The sequence below is a fragment of the Natrix helvetica genome (genome assembly GCF_964273705.1).
Source record: "Natrix helvetica genome assembly, chromosome: W".
Taxonomy (NCBI): Eukaryota; Metazoa; Chordata; class Lepidosauria; order Squamata; family Natricidae; genus Natrix; species Natrix helvetica.
This window is the reverse complement of record NC_138555.1, coordinates 44,336,488-44,354,758: the sequence shown is the minus strand read 5'-3', so window position 1 is coordinate 44,354,758 and position 18,271 is coordinate 44,336,488.

Sequence of the window (18,271 nt, the reverse complement as noted above, 5' to 3'; positions counted from 1 at the left end):
GGGGCAAACAATTTGGAGGGGCCTGGGTGTGATATATCAAAGTATTAATTGTATGACTGCCCACCCGGGCCTTCTTCATACATGGCTCACAGCTATCTAGGCCTGGAGGTGGGGGAAGGTAACAGAGGATGCCTTCGGGACTATTGCACCTTTTGTAGACTTGGGGAGTCAATGGTCCGAAGGTGCAATTTTTAACAACAGATCGATCATTGCAGGTTTTAACATTGGCGGCAAAGTGGCCAAAGGTGCAATCACTCAATTCAAATGTATGACATGTTTTGGGTTGTCCCATTCTGAATTTGAAAATATTTCTTTTTGGGCCTTGCAGGCATGTGGTACACTGGGGGAACTTCTTGCGAGATTTCCGGGCACCAGGTGGGTTTTGAGCCTGAGAGTCTTCTAAGACCTGGGTCTTGACTGATCTATTAACCCGACCCTCTAATGTAATTTGTACCTTGTCATGATGCTGTGAAATTTTCAGTGTTTTGCTTAACTCTCCCTTGGAGGTTTGAGTTTGGCATTTGTAGGGGCCTCCTTTGAGGAGTGTTGACGCTTTGAGCGTCAGATAACAGGTTTTTGTGGTTAAATTCTTAGTTATTGCAATTCGGGGTGACCATGAGTTAGTGAGGGTCTTTCCTGCTGCTGTCCAATTTATATCCCAATCCTTCCCTACGACATGTTCAAGATAACAAGCAACAGTGATATATTCAGTTATCTCTGCGTCTTGCTGTCCAGAGTAGATGGTAAGGGTCGTAGGGGAGGGATTGCGCCTGTGTCTGGTATGTTTTATTCCTGGGATTGGCTTGTTAGTGGGTCTTAATAAGTGACACATGATGGATGAATTATATCGATCATTAGGGGCCCAATTTGTACCGTTCGGGTCTATTCTGCACTGCCAGAAGTTAGTACCATCATACTCACAAGGGGAGAGGCCTACTTCCTTATGGCACTCGGGGAACCAAGAGTCGCTGTGCAGAAACTGTGATCCCCCTGGTCCATAAAAGAAGCAGCTCTGACAGGGGGGAAACGGCCCCGGCCCCATTGTTTCGTATGTGGGTGTGTGCTTCCCATTCCCCCCCTTTAGCAGGAATTACAGATTTAGGGAAACCCACTGGGGGGTCCCTGGGGACCCCCAGATCAAAACTCTGTTGAGTTCTCATCCTTTTGGCCGCCAAGGCCTGATATAGGCCCCTTCTAATCCAGGCTGTTTGTTGCAAGCGCTGAGCGTTTTCCATGATGTTTCCTTGAGGCTCGGGATGAGCGCAGGCTCCATGGGAGATGTTGTACGTTGCCCGTGCGTGGGGTGACAGCATCCAGAGTGCCACCTGCAGGGGGTGTGGAAGCTTCATCACCCGTCCGTAGAGAGACAGCCTCCGGAGTGTCGTCAGGAGGGGTGACAATCCTCGGCAGTGGGCCTTGCTGGCGGCGGAGAGTAATTTTCAAGGGGTTTTGTGGATCCTTGTCAACGTGCCACTGAGGAGGGGCCGCTAACTTTACTCGCGACCAATGGATCCACGGTTTTATCTCGGCCACCTTAACAGCAAGGGGAGAACATATGACAACAGTATATGGTCCTTTCCACTTGGGGCCCAATGGCTCCTTCTTCCAGTCCTTAACCCAGACTTCTTGGCCAGGGTGGAAATTATGGACTGGAGTCACAATTACATGAGGCCGACATGCTAATACATATTTTTGCAATTGGAGGACTATGGCATTCAGGGCCTGCAATTGTTTAATTTTAACAGAGTCTGTGATCTGGGCAGTAGGATGCATTTTGGGGGGCAAGGAGGTTAGGCACGCGCCCATATAAAAGTTCGAAGGGTGAGAGACCAAGATCCTTGCTAGGTGCACAACGTACTGCTAAGAGAGCCATACTTAGAGCATCAGGCCATTTTAGGCGAGTTTCCTGGCAGATCTTAGCTACCTTTTCCTTAATCGTGCGGTTAGTCCTTTCAATTTTCCCACCGGAACCGGGATGGAAAGAACAATGAAGCTTCCAGGTGATCCCCAAGATGGAAGCCACCTTCTGGGTGGCTTTATGGATGAATTCTGGGCCATTGTCTGATGAAATGCGGGATGGCAGGCCATAGTGAGGGATAATGAGACACATAAGAGCTCGAGTGACCTTGAAGGCCTTCTTGGTCCTGGTGGGGACACATTCTGGCCAACCCGTATAGGTACAGACCAGAACCAAGATTGCCGTGTAGGGGCCCGATCTCGGCATATCCGTGAAGTCAATCATAAGGGAATCAAAGGGGTAGGACCCCTTAGGCTGATGCCCCTGGGGAAGATGTCGGACCCTGGCGAGGATTATTAGCTGCACACACTTGACACCGGGCACACACACTGGCTGCAATGCGGGAAAGATTATCAATATAAACTTCACGGGCCAATGCTTTTTGCAGGACAGTTTTTCCCATGTGGAGGTTCTTATGAAGTGCTGCCACAGCTTCCCATGCTAGTTGCTGAGGGACAAAGACTCTGTCGTCGGGTAAAACCCACCATCCTTCCTGAAGGTGTGCTCCTAGGGCTACCGCCTGTTGTATTTCTTGGGCTGTATAGGAGGGTGGATGTGAGGGGTTGGGGGTTCATAGAGTGAGGCAGGTGGCTTGCATTTTTAGGGGCTGGAGGGCTGCGGCTCGGGCCGTCCGGTCCGCCTTGTTGCCTCTTTCATTGTCTGTGGTACCTTTTTGATGTCCCCTCACATGCATGATTGCCACTTCCTTAGGTGCCCAAACAGTGTCCAATAGCCTCAAAATATGCGGACCATATTTAATGTCTTTTCCGCCTGCTGTGATGAGCCCCCTTTCCTTGTAGAGAGCCCCATGGACCTGTACGGTAAGGAAAGCGTATTTGGAATCTGTATAAATGTTAACTCTGAGGCCTTGTGCTAGTTCCAGAGCCCGTGTGAGAGCGTGTAGCTCGGCGAGTTGGGCGCTGGTGCCTGATGGAAGGGGCTCAGCTTCCCAAACCTCCTCAAGAGTTACCGAATTCCGCTTTCCGAATTCCCTCTTGGAGGAATTTGGTGCCATCCGTGTAGAGGGAGGCATCAGGGCGCTGTAGGGGTTCATCCTTCAGATCTGGGCAGCTGGCATATGTTTCGGCTATGGTCTGTAAGCAATCATGAGTAGTTTGGGCATCCGGTTCTGGTAGGAGAGTAGCCGGGTTGAGGGCATGAGACTGAATTAATTTGACTGAGGGAGTATGGGTGATCAAGCCTTGGTATTTAAGCATCCAGGGATTAGTGAGCCATTGATGGCCCTTACGGTCAAGGACAGCCTTGAGGGCATGTGGGGTGTAGATATCCAGTTCCTGGCCAAAGGTCAATTTATTGGCCTCATGGGTGAGGAGCGCCGTGCCAGCTACCGCTTTAAGGCAGGCCGGCCATCCTTTTGTCACCGGGTCCACGTGTTTGGACAGATAGGCCACTGGACGATGCCATGTTCCGAATTTCTGAGTTAACACCCCCAGAGCCATGTTCTGTTTTGTGTCCACAAACAAATGAAAAGGCTTGTCCAAATCCGGGAGCCCCAAGCTGAGGGCTTGGGTGAGGGCATGCTTAAGCTGTAAAAAGCTTGCCTGTTCCTCTTTCCCCCATTGCATAGGCTCCTTCTCATGTCCCCTGGTGGTATCATACAGTGGTTTGGCTAGTAGAGCAAAATTGGGAATCCAAATGCAACAGAACCCTGCTGCTCCCAGGAAGCCTCTAAGTTCCTTTCAGTTCCTTGGGATGGGTAATTGGCATATGGCCTCCTTTCTTTCATGCCCCAAGGCCCTTTGTCCTTGTTGTATGTCATACCCCAAATATCTAACCTGTTTGGACTAACTGGGCCTTTTTCCTAGATGCCTTATATCCCCTGTCCTGTAGGAGATTCAACAGGGCCGAGGTATTGTTATGACAATGCTCCTGATTGTGTCCTGTAACTAACAAGTCATCCACATATTGAAGCAGTACATCAGGCTGGGGAATCTGCAATGCTTCCAAATCAGTGGCCAGGGCTGTGCCAAACAGAGTAGGGGAGTTTTTAAAGCCCTGTGGGAGGTGGGTCCAGGTGTACTGTTGCTTGCGACCCGTGATGGGACTTTCCCACTCAAATGCAAACAGGTGTTGACTTTTGCGATGAATAGGGATAGAGAAAAAGGCATCCTTGAGGTCGATGACTGAAAACCACTTGGCGGTTGGTGGAATTAGGCCCAGTAAAACATAGGGGTTGGGCACAGTCAGGTGTATAGTCACTGTGGCCGCATTGACGGGGCGTAGGTCTTGGTCCATTCTAAAACGGCCCTCTCCCTTCGGAATGGGAAGGATCGGGGTATTCCATTTTGAGTCTGTAGGGACCAGGATGTGATGGTCCAAATACAAGTCGATGACCTCCTGGATGGCAGCAACAATGGGCCGAGGATACGCCCTTTGGCGAATCCGGACGGGGGCTTTCATCGGGAGTTCCTCAACAATGATTGGCGGATGGTGGGATGCAAAGCCTGGGGGGTTGTCTTCTGCCCAAAGTTCAGACACTTTGAATTTGCGCCATTTTTCTCCGGGGACCTCCATGACAGCCATGATTCTCCAGGCCTCCTCCCGGGGTATTTCCAAGTTGACATGGCCGTATTTGAGATTCATCTCCCCATCTTCAGTAAAGAAGATCTGGGCTCTGAGTTTGCAAAGTAAGTCTCGACCCAGCAAGGGGATCGGGCTGTCACTGCGTTAATTGTTTGCTAGCCAAGCTGAATAGTTACTGCGCAGGTCATAGGCCTTATCAGCAAGTGATTTACTGTGCATGCTTCTTAACACGTTTCTTTATACATCACACATTCCAGAGACTTCTGTACTTTTGATTCTTCTGTTCGTCTGCCAAGAAGGTGGGCGACAATTGCTCTTGCCAAAATGTAACAATTAGTTAGATTTGTTTATTTTTATTTTCATATCAAAGTTTGTTTTAATTAGAACATGTTATCGGTTTCTATTTCTTATCTGGAGATATGCTAACAAGGAGGGGCAACGGTCCGCACCTCAATCGAAGGTGGAAGGGAAACTTTCCATTCCTTCTCATATTTGGTAGCAGACGGATGGCTTTTTTAATTAACAGCCTTCTTCCTTGTTAAGCTATCTCTAACAGAGATAACTTCCTAACCATGCCGAAGAAGAAAAAGAAACAAGGCAAAGATGAAGCACGTTCTGAGGGGTCACTGCCCTCTGACACAGAACTGGAAGATTTCTCAAGCTGGCTTCCAAAGCTCCGAATTTCTTCAACAGCCGGGCCAAAAGAAAAATCTGCTATGGGAGAAAGAGATAAAGCTGCTTCCGAAGTTCCGAGGTCAGTTATTTTTCCTTCTGATTATGCTTCCTCCCAAATATCTCCAAGAGATTATGAAATGCTCGGGTCTAAACCAAAGCATTCCTTGCCAGAGCAAATTCACCCTCAAATATCTCTTAAAGATTATGAAACAATTGATCAGTGGCCAAAAGCCTCGCCGGCAGAAAAATTCCACCCCCACAGAGAAAGTGAAACTTATGAATCCTTCCCAGGCCCTGGGGAAGATATAAAAAACTATCGTGACCAGATAGACTTTTTTGAAAAACAGCTTTTTCAAGCTAGAAAACACTATGATAGATTAGAGGCAAGTAGGAGGGGTTTCCCCATTTCCAAAATGTCTGAGGACGCCATCTTGCCTTGTTCTCCACAACCTAAGACACACCCCATGGTGGATAAAGTGTCAGGCAAATCAGAACAAAGTGATATGTACACGTCACAGAGGCCACGTGATCTTTGTTCTTCAGATTTTGCCACGCACACAGGTCTGTTACAGCTGAAAAGTGATGCTGCACTGCCATCTCATGGCGGAAGTAATTTATTAGAGCAACAATTTAAGGAATTGCAACAGACTTGGCTGAATTTATCTGTAGCCCGTCCAGATGGCCAAGCAACAATGCAAATGCCTCCAAAGGTTAAATCTTCAACTCCCCCTGGTGGTGTTGGATTTTCCCTAGATGGAACAAGGCAAAACTTAATCCAGAAAATGCCAGCCTCTCAACCAAGCCAATTTAATTTTGCTGCTCAAGCTCCAACTGCATCTCTAGCACAGAGATCCCTGGTTCAACAACCAGCTTTTCAACCTGCACAGCAAGTTGTTCAAATGCATATCCCTCAACAGGCATTTTCTGTCACTCCTTTGACTGGTGAGTCAAAATTAAAGATGTCAGGACAGAATTATAAAGCCTGGATCAGTGAGATTGCACTCTTGCTTCGCAGAGAAGGTACCCATTGCATGGTGTTTAATCCTCCTGCCCAACAATGGACTCCTGCAATAAGAGACCTAGAGACTAGGGCTTGCACAACATTGTTGATGTCCATGGATACTGAATTGCAGGTTACCTTTCCACCTGATGCAACAGCCCAACAAATTTGGGCTATTTTGGAAGATTGCTACAGGCCCATTTCAATTGAATCTTCATGTTTGCTCATGTCTGAGTTCCATGGTTCAAAGTTGGAACCTGGTGAACAAATTGGTGGACATTTGACCAAACTGAAAGGAATGAGAAGTGAATTCAGAGAAAGAGGCAATGTTATTGATGATATCCAAATGATCAGCATCATCATTAACTCATTGAATTATGAATGGAAAGATGCCATTGCAAAGATTAACCACGTGCCTATTGCTCAACGCACTGTTAATCATGCATGCAGACTTTTAATTGAGGAGGAAGCTAACAAATTAGCTACACCACATCTGCAACAACCCCCAGCGTCAAAAGCTCCAGCTAGACGTCCCTTCCGAGGAAGAGGCTACGCTCCAAGGATGCCAAGATGCTACATCTGCAACCATATGGGACATGACACCCGGGATTGTCCCCAACGAGTTCCAGCTCCCGTCACACACCAGCCCAGAGGAACAGACTCCAGAGGCAGAGGTAGAGGCGGAAGACAAGGTCGGCGTGGTCCAAAGCGTGATCCACAAGCTCCACTCGCAACATTGGCCATAACCAATGTTCCACAACCTGATCCAAAGTACGACAGACGTCTTTTGTGGACTTTAGATAGTGGAGCAGCTGTACACGTTACCTACAGAAAGGAACTTTTCACAGAGGTGGGCGAGCCGGAGCCCGAATATCGAGAATTGTACTCCTTCTCCAACCACACTTGTAAGGTCGTGGGATAAGGAACTGTTTACATTGAAGAGCTCGATACATTCATCCCTGATGTTTATTACATACCTTCAGCAAGCAGTAATTTGCTTAGTCAAAGTCATTTGTCTAGAGAGTTAAAGTTCCAGGTTCACCACCTCGAGAAAGCAAGTTACATAGTTAAAGATGGAGATATTGTTGCTGAAACCATGCTGATTGGTGGTGTTTATTACTTAAAGCCAAAAGCACAGGGAAGTATGCAAACTCCAAAAAGGGACAGCACGGGCCCAGAGAGAGTTGCTTCAAAGAGATAACCCGTTACTGTTCCAAAGGCTCCTAAAGCCAACAAACAGAGAGAAAGGAAGCAGGTTGCTCAGAGCAAGCCTGAAGTTCCTCATGAAACTGTTAATGTTGAGAATTCACTAACTGGTAAACCTTTGCATTCCAGGTGTATCCACAAGTGGCATAGAAGATTGGGGCACGCCAGTTTCCGTGTTCTTAGAAAGATGCCGGAGTTCGCAAAAGGTTTGGATCTAAAGGGGTGTAAGGTGTTTTTGGATTGTGCAGTTTGCAGGAAAGCTAAATCCAAAGCAGCTGCAATTCCCAAACACGCTACACGCCTGTCAACACGCATTTTTTATTTGGTACACACTGACATAGTGGGTCCTTTCCCACCATCATTTGGTGGTAGAAAGTATTTTCTAACAATTGTAGATAATCATTCTAGATATGGATTTGTATATCCTATGAGAGAGAAATCTGAGACCTTTCAGATCTTTAAAGACTTTGCAGCTTTTGTTTCTACACAATACCAAGTTCGCATCGCCAGAATCCAGAGTGACCGTGGTGCAGAATTCATGTCTCAGCGTTTCCAGGATTGGATGCGTAAGAATGGAATTCTTCATCAGACATCCGCTCCATATACACCGGCTCATAACGGAGTCGTAGAAAGAAGACAAGGAATTCTACGAACCATGATGTGTTGTCTCCTAGAAGATGCCAATCTCGGTAGCATATACTGTGGTGAAGCAATCAAATATGCAAATTACATTGTCAACCGTACTTGGAGCAGTGTAATAAATCAAACTCCTTTCTACATGATGTATGGCTACAAGCCTGATCTCAAGAACCTCCACATTTTTGGTGCATATGCTATGTTGAACATTCCCTTAGCTCAAAGAAGAAAGGGAGGTCCAGTAGCAAAGAGACTGAGATTTATGGGCATTGATGATAATTCAAAATGGAACAAATTTATTGATCCTAAACATGTAATTGTCATTTCTCAATCTGCTAATTTTGAGGAAGATATTGACTGGTCCAGGATTCATTCCAATGATCCTGGAGTTTATTTCCCTAGAGATGGTGTTGAAGATGCCACGCAGCCTGATGACCAACGTTTACAGGCAGATATTCCTTCTACCAGTTCTTCACAACCTGATGTTCCATTTTAGCAAGCCGCAGATGCTGATGCTAGCGACGAACGTGAGGACGAGGACGAATAATAATAAGAAGAATGGACTGTTGTTCCGAGACGTTCCAAGAGGGTCACAAAAGGAATCCCTCCACAACGGTATTCGTGGCAACTGACAAAAACACCCTTGCCTTTGATTTGCAACGTTACTCTTCCTCCTGATACATTCACACAAATCAAGCAGCTTCCTGATTCCGAGCAAGACAAATGGTATGATGCAATGCAGGATGAAATGGACAGTTTAAAGAAACTTAATGTATTCACACCTGCAAAACCTCCAGCAAACAATAAAGTCATTGGCACTCGATGGGTCTACAGAATCAAGAAGAAACCGAATGGTAAGTCTTTATACAAAGCCAGACTTGTAGCTCAGGGTTTCGCTCACCGTTATCCTGAGGACTACACAAACACCTACTCACCGACAGTCAGAACTGAAAGTGTAAAAATTGCTTTAACCACTGCAACTATTCTTGGTTTAGAAGTTTTCCAATTTGATGTGGACACAGCTTATCTACATGCAGACCTAGATGAAGAGATCTACGTGAGAGGCCCTCCAGAATTCCGACAGCAAGAAGGGGATACCTGGTTCCTGAACAAAAGTCTTTATGGTCTGAAACAGTCAGGTTTAATGTGGTACTTATGTCTTACTGACAAACTAAATTCAATGGGCTTTATTAAGTCCGAAACTGATGAATGCGTGTTCACAAAAAGATCTAACAATGCATATGAGATAATTCTTGTTTATGTAGATGATATTGTTTACATTGGTCCAAATAAGAAAATGAGTGAGATTTTTGCTCAAAGTTTGCAGAGATACTTCACACTGAAATCTTTAGGACACATTAGCACTTATTTAGGTGTTCAGATTGAAAAAACACAGAAGGGGTTTAGTCTTTCACAAGAGGAGATAATTGACCACATTTTGCATCATTGCAACATGAAAGATGCTAACACAACAAAGGCAACCATGCAAACAGATTTTCACAACTTAACACATGAACCAAGTCCTGAGTTCGAGGACCAAACACTTTATCGTTCAGTCATTGGGTCACTGTTATACATTAGTAGTTGGACCCGACCCGACATTGCACTTAGTGTTAATCTCTTATCATGACACGTAGGTAAGGCAACACAATTTCATTGGACATGCGTTAAGAAGTTATTGAAGTACCTGAAACACACTAAACACATGAAGTTATTGCTAGAACCAACCCACACTGATTATACAGAATTATGTTGTTATGCTGATTCTGATTGGGCAAGTGATAAGAAATCACGCAAAAGTACTTCAGGTTACATGATGTTCCTGAATGGATGTCCTGTTTACTGGCAAGTGAGAAAACAGAGTTTTGTTTCATGTTCATCTACTGAAGCTGAATATGCTTGTGTTTCAGATGCTTGTAATTCTCTAACGTGGTTTGATGCTTTGATCACAGATATCTGGACATGTCCGATTCGACCAATCACGATGATGGAAGATAATGAATCGGTGGTTTATATTTCTGAGTCACATTTTACAGGTTCTAAGTCCAGACACATTGACATTCGTTATCAAAACACAAAGCAATTAGTTAAGCAAGGTTTTGTTAAATTGTAATATGTTTCTACACATGATCAGATTGCTGACATGCTCAACAAACCACTTCCAGCAGCTCAACATGAGTATCTGCACAAGAAGATGTGCTGTTGGAATACTGCACCCGTTGTGTGCAGAGTGTTGGCCTCAACTAGCGCCCTCCACACAACAGGAAGTATAGACATCGAAACCATCTTAAATAACGGGGACTTTCCAAACTGGGGCAGTTACCAGCAGCCTAGGAAACACCTGGTTCAGAGCCGTTAAGATACTCATACCGAAAACACCGCTTAAGCAAGTAGAGGCACAACATAACCATATTAGGCTATATGCAATAATGTAACCAATAATAAATCAGCATGCTTTGTTTCCTTATACGCTCTTAATAAAAGAGTGGTTCAGAACAGGCTCTGGGCTCACTCACCTCGAGGAAACCCTTGTGTGTTGTCTTCATTCCGCTCCCGGGCGGACAGAATGAGTGGCCCACCCTGTGGGGGTAGGCAATCCCGCAATGTGCCTTATTTGATGATTTGATGACATCAGCCCAACTAGCAAAAGAAGGGGTGTCACTGCGTTAATTGTTTGCTAGCTGAGCTGAAGATATACTGCGCAGGTCATAGGTCTTATCAACAAGTGATTTACTGTGCATGCTTCTTAACACGTTTCTTAATACATCACACATTCCAGAGACTCCTGTACTTTTGATTCTTCTGTTCGTCTGCCAAGAAGGTGGGCGACAATTGCTCTTGCCAAAATGTAACAATTAGATAGATTTGTTTATTTTTTATTTTCATATTAAAGTTTGTTTTAATTAGAACATGTTATCGGTTTCTATTTCTTATCTGGAGATATGGTAACAAGGAGGGGCGACGGTCCGCACCTCAATCGAAGGTGGAAGGGAAACTTTCCATTCCTTCTCATGGGCATTGGGGCAAATAGACAAATTGGTGTATAATGGAATGTCCTTCCATTTTGCAAAGTAAAGGTTGCAGGAGCGAACGCTTTTTGCCCCCCCCCCCCCGTTGCTCCTTGGATATTAATTGATTGGTTAGAGAGAGGGCCAAGGGGTTTGGTGAGAACAGAACGGGTAGCTCCCGTGTCTACGAGGAAGGGAATTTCTGTGCCTCCAACTTTAATACGGACCATAGGTTCAGGGAGGCTTCTGGAACCCGGTCGGTTTCAGTCCTCTTCCTCTATATTTGTCAGCTGCATCAGCGGGGCTGGGGGACGGAACCCTCTTCTTCCGCACATACTGGGGCGTAGACGAGGGTCCCTAGGTGGTCTAGGCCGACCAGATCCTCTCGTGGGTCCCCCGCCATCCCTTGACTTTTGGGGGCATTACTCCCTCCAGTGTCCGTGTTGGTGACAGTAAGCACATTGATTGCATCCCAGGGCCCCTCCGGTTTCTCTAGCTCTCATTCTTCCTTCCCCCTGAGGCAGCGTCATTATGGCGGCCGCGAGAAATTCAGCCTTCCGCTGCATCTTCAGGTCCTTCTTCTCCTCCTCCACTGCCTCCCTGTTTACAAATGTTTTCTGGGCTACCTCCACTAGCTCGCTCAGAGGCTTGCCCAAAGCGGCTTCTAACTTTTGAAGTTTCCAGCGTATATCCGGAGCGCTTTGAGAGATAAAGGCCATAGCCAGCATCTGAGCGTTTTCAGGCATGGTGGGGTCTATAGGCGGATACATTTGATAAGCCTTGATGAGTCTGGTATAGAATGCCTCGGGGCTCTCGGTGGGTTCCTGGAGGACTAGGGAGGGCTTTGACATGTTGGTGGTTGGTTTGCCAGCCATCCGAACCGCCCTGACAATTAGCTGTTGAAGTTGATGAAGGTTGTCCATCTGGTGTGGATCATAAGGATCCCAATGGGGATCCTGGGGAGGGAAGCGTGCGGCCACATAGTCGGCCAATGTGGAACGCGCTGGGACCTCCGGTTTCAAAATCTGGGTGACCGCTATTCTGATCTTCTCCCTTTCCTCTGGATTAAAAAAGGTGGCCAGCAGATGTTGGAGATCCCGCCAGGATGGATTGTGGGTATCCACAATGGTTTTAATCAAATCCGCCAATTCCTTTGGTTTTTCGCTAAAGGGGCCATAGTGGATCTTCCAGTTAAGGAGGTCCGAGGTGGAGAAAGGGATGTGCTGAAACAAGGGGCTTGCGACCACCCTTGTCAGGTCATCTCGATCCACCAGGAGTTGGTCCACTCGTCGCAGTGGAGCCGTTATGGTGGGATCGGGGTCCCTAGCTCTGGTACGCGTGGCTATGGGGGGGGTCTTGTATTTCCTCTGTTGGTATTCCTCCACTTGCTTCCATCCCCTCCCTTGATTCCTTCTCCTCCTTAGGTTCTGGGGACACTGAGCGTTCAGAGAGGGTGAGATCTTCTGAGCCCTTGAAGGGGCTTGTAGGAGACAGTAAGGGGGATAAAGCTTCTAGTCTGTCCGCCCTCCAACTGGCGGATGCAGCACCCCCTGACGAGCTCGGGCTGTCTTGGCGGGGGCTGCTGATGGCCGAGACCGTTGGCGCTGCTGCTGCCAGGGGGGTACTACCGCTTGGGAGGTTTCATAAGGTGGAGGGTGGGGGAGTTCTTCTGGAGCACTGGCTAACACCGGTGTGTTTTTCTTTTGCGGGCGTTTTAATGAGATTGTGCGTGTCATCATGACCATGCACTGTTTGTCTTGGCATTTTTCCTCCATTGTGGGGGTCTCCGTGTCAGGGGAAATTTCACCCTGAGCTAATGAGGTCTTAGACCGACGGCTTTTCCAAACAGCATATCTTCAAAAAAGCGAAAGTAAGATCCAATAACAAGTTCTAATTAAAACAAACTTTTAATATGAAAATAAGAAATAAACAAATCTATCTAATTGTTACATTTTGGCAAGAGCACTTTGTCGCCCACCTTCTTGGCAGACGAACAGAAGATCAAAAGTAAAAAAGTCTCTGGAATGTGTGATGTATATGAAACGTGTAAAGCATGCGCAGTAAATCATTGCTGATAAGGGCCTATGACCTGCGCAGTAATTCATCAGTTCGGCTAGCAAACAATTATTTCAGTGACACCCCTTCTTTTGCCACTTGGGCTGATGTCATCAAATCATCAAATAAGGCACATCTTCTTTCGCAGATACTCGTGTTGTGCTGAGTAGCCTGAGCCTGAGAGCAAGCTGATAATAAATCCCACCTTCGTCTGGTCGGTGGGAAAGTCCTCCGCTCTCCAGCCGATAAACAACCGGCCCAGGAACGCTGCAAAAAGTTTTGGATTGCCATCAAACTTATCCGGCATGGCCACTGGGCATTTCCTCCGTTGCTACTGGGGGGGTGGGGGGTTGACAAGAGCAGAAAGTTGCGCAACCTGCGCTGTTAACAAGGCAAGTTGCTGTGCGAAGAGGGCATTCTCCGCCTGGAGTTGCTCCATTATTGCTGAATGGAGGTTCGTTTGGGGCAGCAGTCAAACTGTTCTGACCCCCCTTCCTCCTTTGCCCACACAGAACACACTCCGGAACAGTACAAGGGAACAAGGTTTATTGCACAAACAAACAGAAGGTTCCATGGCAGTAAACCACCAAGACAAAACTCACAAAAACAAAACACGAAAGCAGCTATCCAGCTTGCTAGAATTCCAGACTAATAATAATAATAATAATAATTTTTATTTGATTAGCCGCAACCCTCTCCCGAAGGACTCGGGGCGGCGTACAATCAAAACAAATAAAGTTTAGTTTAGTTAGTTTAGTTTAGTTTATTTAATTTATAGACCGCCCCCTCTCCCCGTAGGGACTCGGGGCGGTGTACAGACCATTCGTAATCAAAACAATAAAATGACATAAGACATAAGACATGCAACATAAACAACTCACACACACGGTCTGTTATAAAATCCCAAAACCAATTAAATATTAAGAACAATTTTAAAACCCATTAAAACCCCAATATAAAATTTAAAAATTTAAAAAGCCATCCAGGAAGGTTTGAATAGATGTTAAATGCAGTTACGATTATGGTTGTAATTAAGCCAGACCTGCTACTCGAAACAGGTGGGTCTTGAGTTTCTTGCGGAAGGAGCGGAGATCAGAGGTGGTTCTAATATCGGGGGGGAGGTCGTTCCAGAGGGTTGGGCCCATCACAGAGAAGGCCCTACTCCTAGGCACCGCCCGCCTGCACTGTTTAGCGGATGGTACCCGGAGGAGGCCCTCTCTGTGAGAGCGGATTGGTCGCAGGGATGTATGGGGTAGAATGCGATCCCGCAAATAACTAGGTCCCGAGCCATGGAGCGCTTTGAAGATGACAATCAACACCTTGAAACGCACCCGAAAGGCCACAGGTAGCCAGTGCAGCTCGCGCAGGAGAGGTGTTACATGGGAGTACTTAGTACTCCCCATAATAACCCGCGCGGCTGCATTCTGGACCAGCTGGAGCCTTCGGGTGCATCTCAAGGGGAGCCCCATGTAGACAGCGTTACAGTAATCAAGGCGAGAAGTCACTAGGGCATGAGTGACTGTGCAAAGGGCGTCCCGCTCCAGTAAGGGACACAATTGGCGCATCAGGCGAACCTGATGGAACGCCCCCCTAGCCACGGCCATCACATGATCATCTAGCGACAGCCGGGAATCTAGGAGGACGCCCAAATTGCGTACCCTATCCACCGGGGGCAGTTGTACCCCCCCAATGGCCAGAGAAGGAACACATTGGCTAAAGCGGGGCGCCGGTAGCCACAGCCACTCCGTCTTGGAAGGGTTGAGTCTGAGTCTGTTGTCGCCCATCCAGACCCGCACGGCTTCCAGACACCGGGACATCACCTCGACGGCTTCGTTGGGGTGGTTCGGGGTGAGTTCGGGAAGTTCGGGAACTTCTAAAAATAGAACTTCTGGCATAAGTTTATTTTTATTTATTATTTTTATTTATTATTCGTATTTATAGACCGCCCCCTCTCCCGAAAGGGACTCGGGGAGGTGTACAGTCACTAAAATGCGTTATAAAATACATACATAAAACAGTTAAATAATTAAATACGTAGGTGGAGGAGGTTGCAAGACTGTATATAGAATAATAAATATAGTACATTAAAAACTCTAATAACCCAAGAGTTAAAATATTACCCAAAATTACCCATTAAAATATATCCATCGGGAGGTAAAAACTAAGAATGTGCCAGGCCAGCTAATCGAAACAGGTGAGTCTTTAATTTTTGACGGAAGGAACGGAAGTCAGTGGTAGTTCTAATGTCGGGGGGGAGGTCATTCCAGAGGGTTGGGCCCATCACAGAGAAGGTCCTACCCCTAGGCGTCGCCCGCTGGCACTGCCTAGTGGACGGCACCAGTAGTAGTCCCTCCCTGTGAGAGCGGATTGGTCGTAGGGATGTGTGCGGGAAGTCATCTGTTGACTGCTGCAAAGGGCGTATGCACAGTCAACCCTTTTTATAACCTGGAGAGGAGCCTCCTGATCAGCAGCTGAGAGCTCTTATCGGCGATAATTACGCCCACGCTCCTTGCGTCTATGGGCGCGGCGGTAACGAGCGTCCAGGAACTCCCTGCTCAGTTCTGACTCACTGTCTCATGACTCCTCCCCGCTGCTCCAAGGCATGGCATCGGGAGCCCCCCTCCTCTGGCTCTCACCGCTGCTCCATGCCTCAGGCGCCTCCTGGTGGCCGACCAGACTCTCCGATCCCTGCTCAGCGTCGGAACCCTGTCCAGGGTCCCCCACCTGCTCTGGAGCCGACTCATAGGGACCCTCACTCTCGGAGTCTGGTGGCAGCGGCAACGGCGCCTGCTGGGCCACAACAGTAAACTACTATATTTTTATACTATTCAGGTATGCTGGTTTGTGCGTGTTATTCCATATCACTCTCATTACGCTTCTCTGCATACTCGCTCTCCCAACGGGGAGATTAGTTACTTAACACTGGTTATGGGCCCAGTGTATCCTGTGTACCCAGAGTGTACCAGACATAACTGAAAAAAGAGAGTTGGTGTTGATACACATTACTGTACACAGATAGCTGTTTAGTTTATAAATGTTTACTATTATGGAGAAGATGGCACACGGACCATCAGCAAATTTATCACTGATAACCCGGTTGGATGGAACAAACTATGTTTCCTGGTCAATGAAGTGCAGCTTACTTCTGCATACTGAGGGATTGTGGGATGCTGTACATAATCCACCGGACGTGACTTCTTGTGATCCAGATGATGAGGATGATGCCAAGAAGATAGCAGAGTTTCAAAGATGCAACGAATGAGCATTATGTATAATTGGTCTAATGTTGACTGACCAACAGTTAGTTCATATTCATGGGGACAATTCTACAGCAAGATGTTGGGAGAATTTGAAGAAGATATATGTACGTGACACTGTAGGTGCACATATACATCTTACCCGCAAACTGTTTAGGGCACGTCTTCTGAAGGGTGGACATATGTTAGCTCATTTAAAATTTATGAAAGGAGTTTTCCAAGAGCTACATGAAAAAGAACTTATTTTCTCAGAGTTACATCAAATTTACATCATTCTGTCATCACTGGATGAGAGTTATGATGATTTTGTATCTTCCCTTGAGGTCCTAACCCGAAATGAACTAACATTGACTGACATAACTGCACACCTATTGGAAGAGTCCAGAAGAAGGTTGGAAAGAGAGCAACTGAGAGTGAAACCACCACAACATGAAGAGTTACCTTCAACTGCCTATACTGTTAGAAAAAGTTTTTCTTGTGGGGCAAAGGGGCATATAGCTAGATTCTGTAAAAATGCTAAACAACAGAATACTAGAAAGGCTAAGAAAAATGCTAATGTCAATTTAGGTATGTCTACTTTGACTATCTCTAGAAATGCAACAATAAGCCATGATTCATAGGTTGTTGTTAGTGGAGCATCACAGTGCATTACTAGAAATAAGAATTGTTTTATAAAAATGTCTGCCAGCAAGCAACATGTATCTTTGGCAAATGGATGGAGGGTGAAAGCATCTGGTGAAGGTATGGCAAGGTGTTCATTTGTGAATGAGCATTTATCCATGTTGTATATACCTAAAGTGAAATTTAATTTATTATCAGTAAGAGCTCTAGTTAAGATTGGCTATGTAGTAACCTTTAGGGGAGATAAATGTCTCATAGAGAAAGCAGGTAAAATGGTTACTGCTAATTTAAAGAATGGTTTGTGTTGTGGCCCAGCAGGAGCCGTTGGAGCTGCCACCAGACTCCGAGAGCGAGGGTCCCTATGAGTCGGCTCTGGAGGACCCAGGGCAGGGTTCTGACTCTGAGCAGGGATCAGAGAGGCTGGTCGGCCACCAGGAGGCGCCTGAGGCATGGAGCAGCGGTGAGAGCCAAAGGTGGGGGGCTCCGGATGCCATGCCTTGGAGCAGTGGGGAGGAGTCACGGGACAGTGACTCAGAAATAAGCAGGGAGTTCCTAGATGCCCGTTATCGCCGGGCCCACAGGCGCAAAGAGCAAGGGCGCAGTTACCGGTGGTAATTGCTCTCAGCTGCTGCTAAGTAGACTCCCCCTCAGGCTATAAAAGGATTGACTGAGCATACGCCCTTTGCAGTAGTCAACAAAGGAATTCTTCAAGAAGTTTGGTCTTGGAAACGTAGCCTGCTGTATAGCTGCTTTCGTGTCTCGTGTCTGTGAGCCTTGTCGTGGTGGTTTACTGCCAAGGATCTGTCTGTCTGTCTGTGCAATAAACCCTGTTAAAGTAGTATTGTTCCAGAGCGTGTTCTGTGTGGGCGAGGGAAGAAGGGGGGTCAAAACAGTTTGACTACTGCCCCAAACGAAACTCCATTAAGTTATAATGGAGCACCTCCAGGTGGAGAACGCTCATTTAGCTCACCAACTTGCTTTGCTGACAGCGCAGGTTGCGCAACTTTCCGCACCTGCCAAACACCACCACCCCCCCAGCAACGGAGGAAATGCCCAGTGGCTATACTGGACAAATTTGATGGAAATCAAAAACTGTTTGCTGCGTTCCTGGGCCAATGCCAGCTGTTTATCGGCTTGAGAGCGGAGGACTTTCCCACCGACCGGACGAAGGTGGGATTTATTATCAGCTTGCTCTCAGGCACAGCAGCGAGGTGGGCCACTCCTTTGCTGTCTCAGCCGAGCCCCCTGCTGG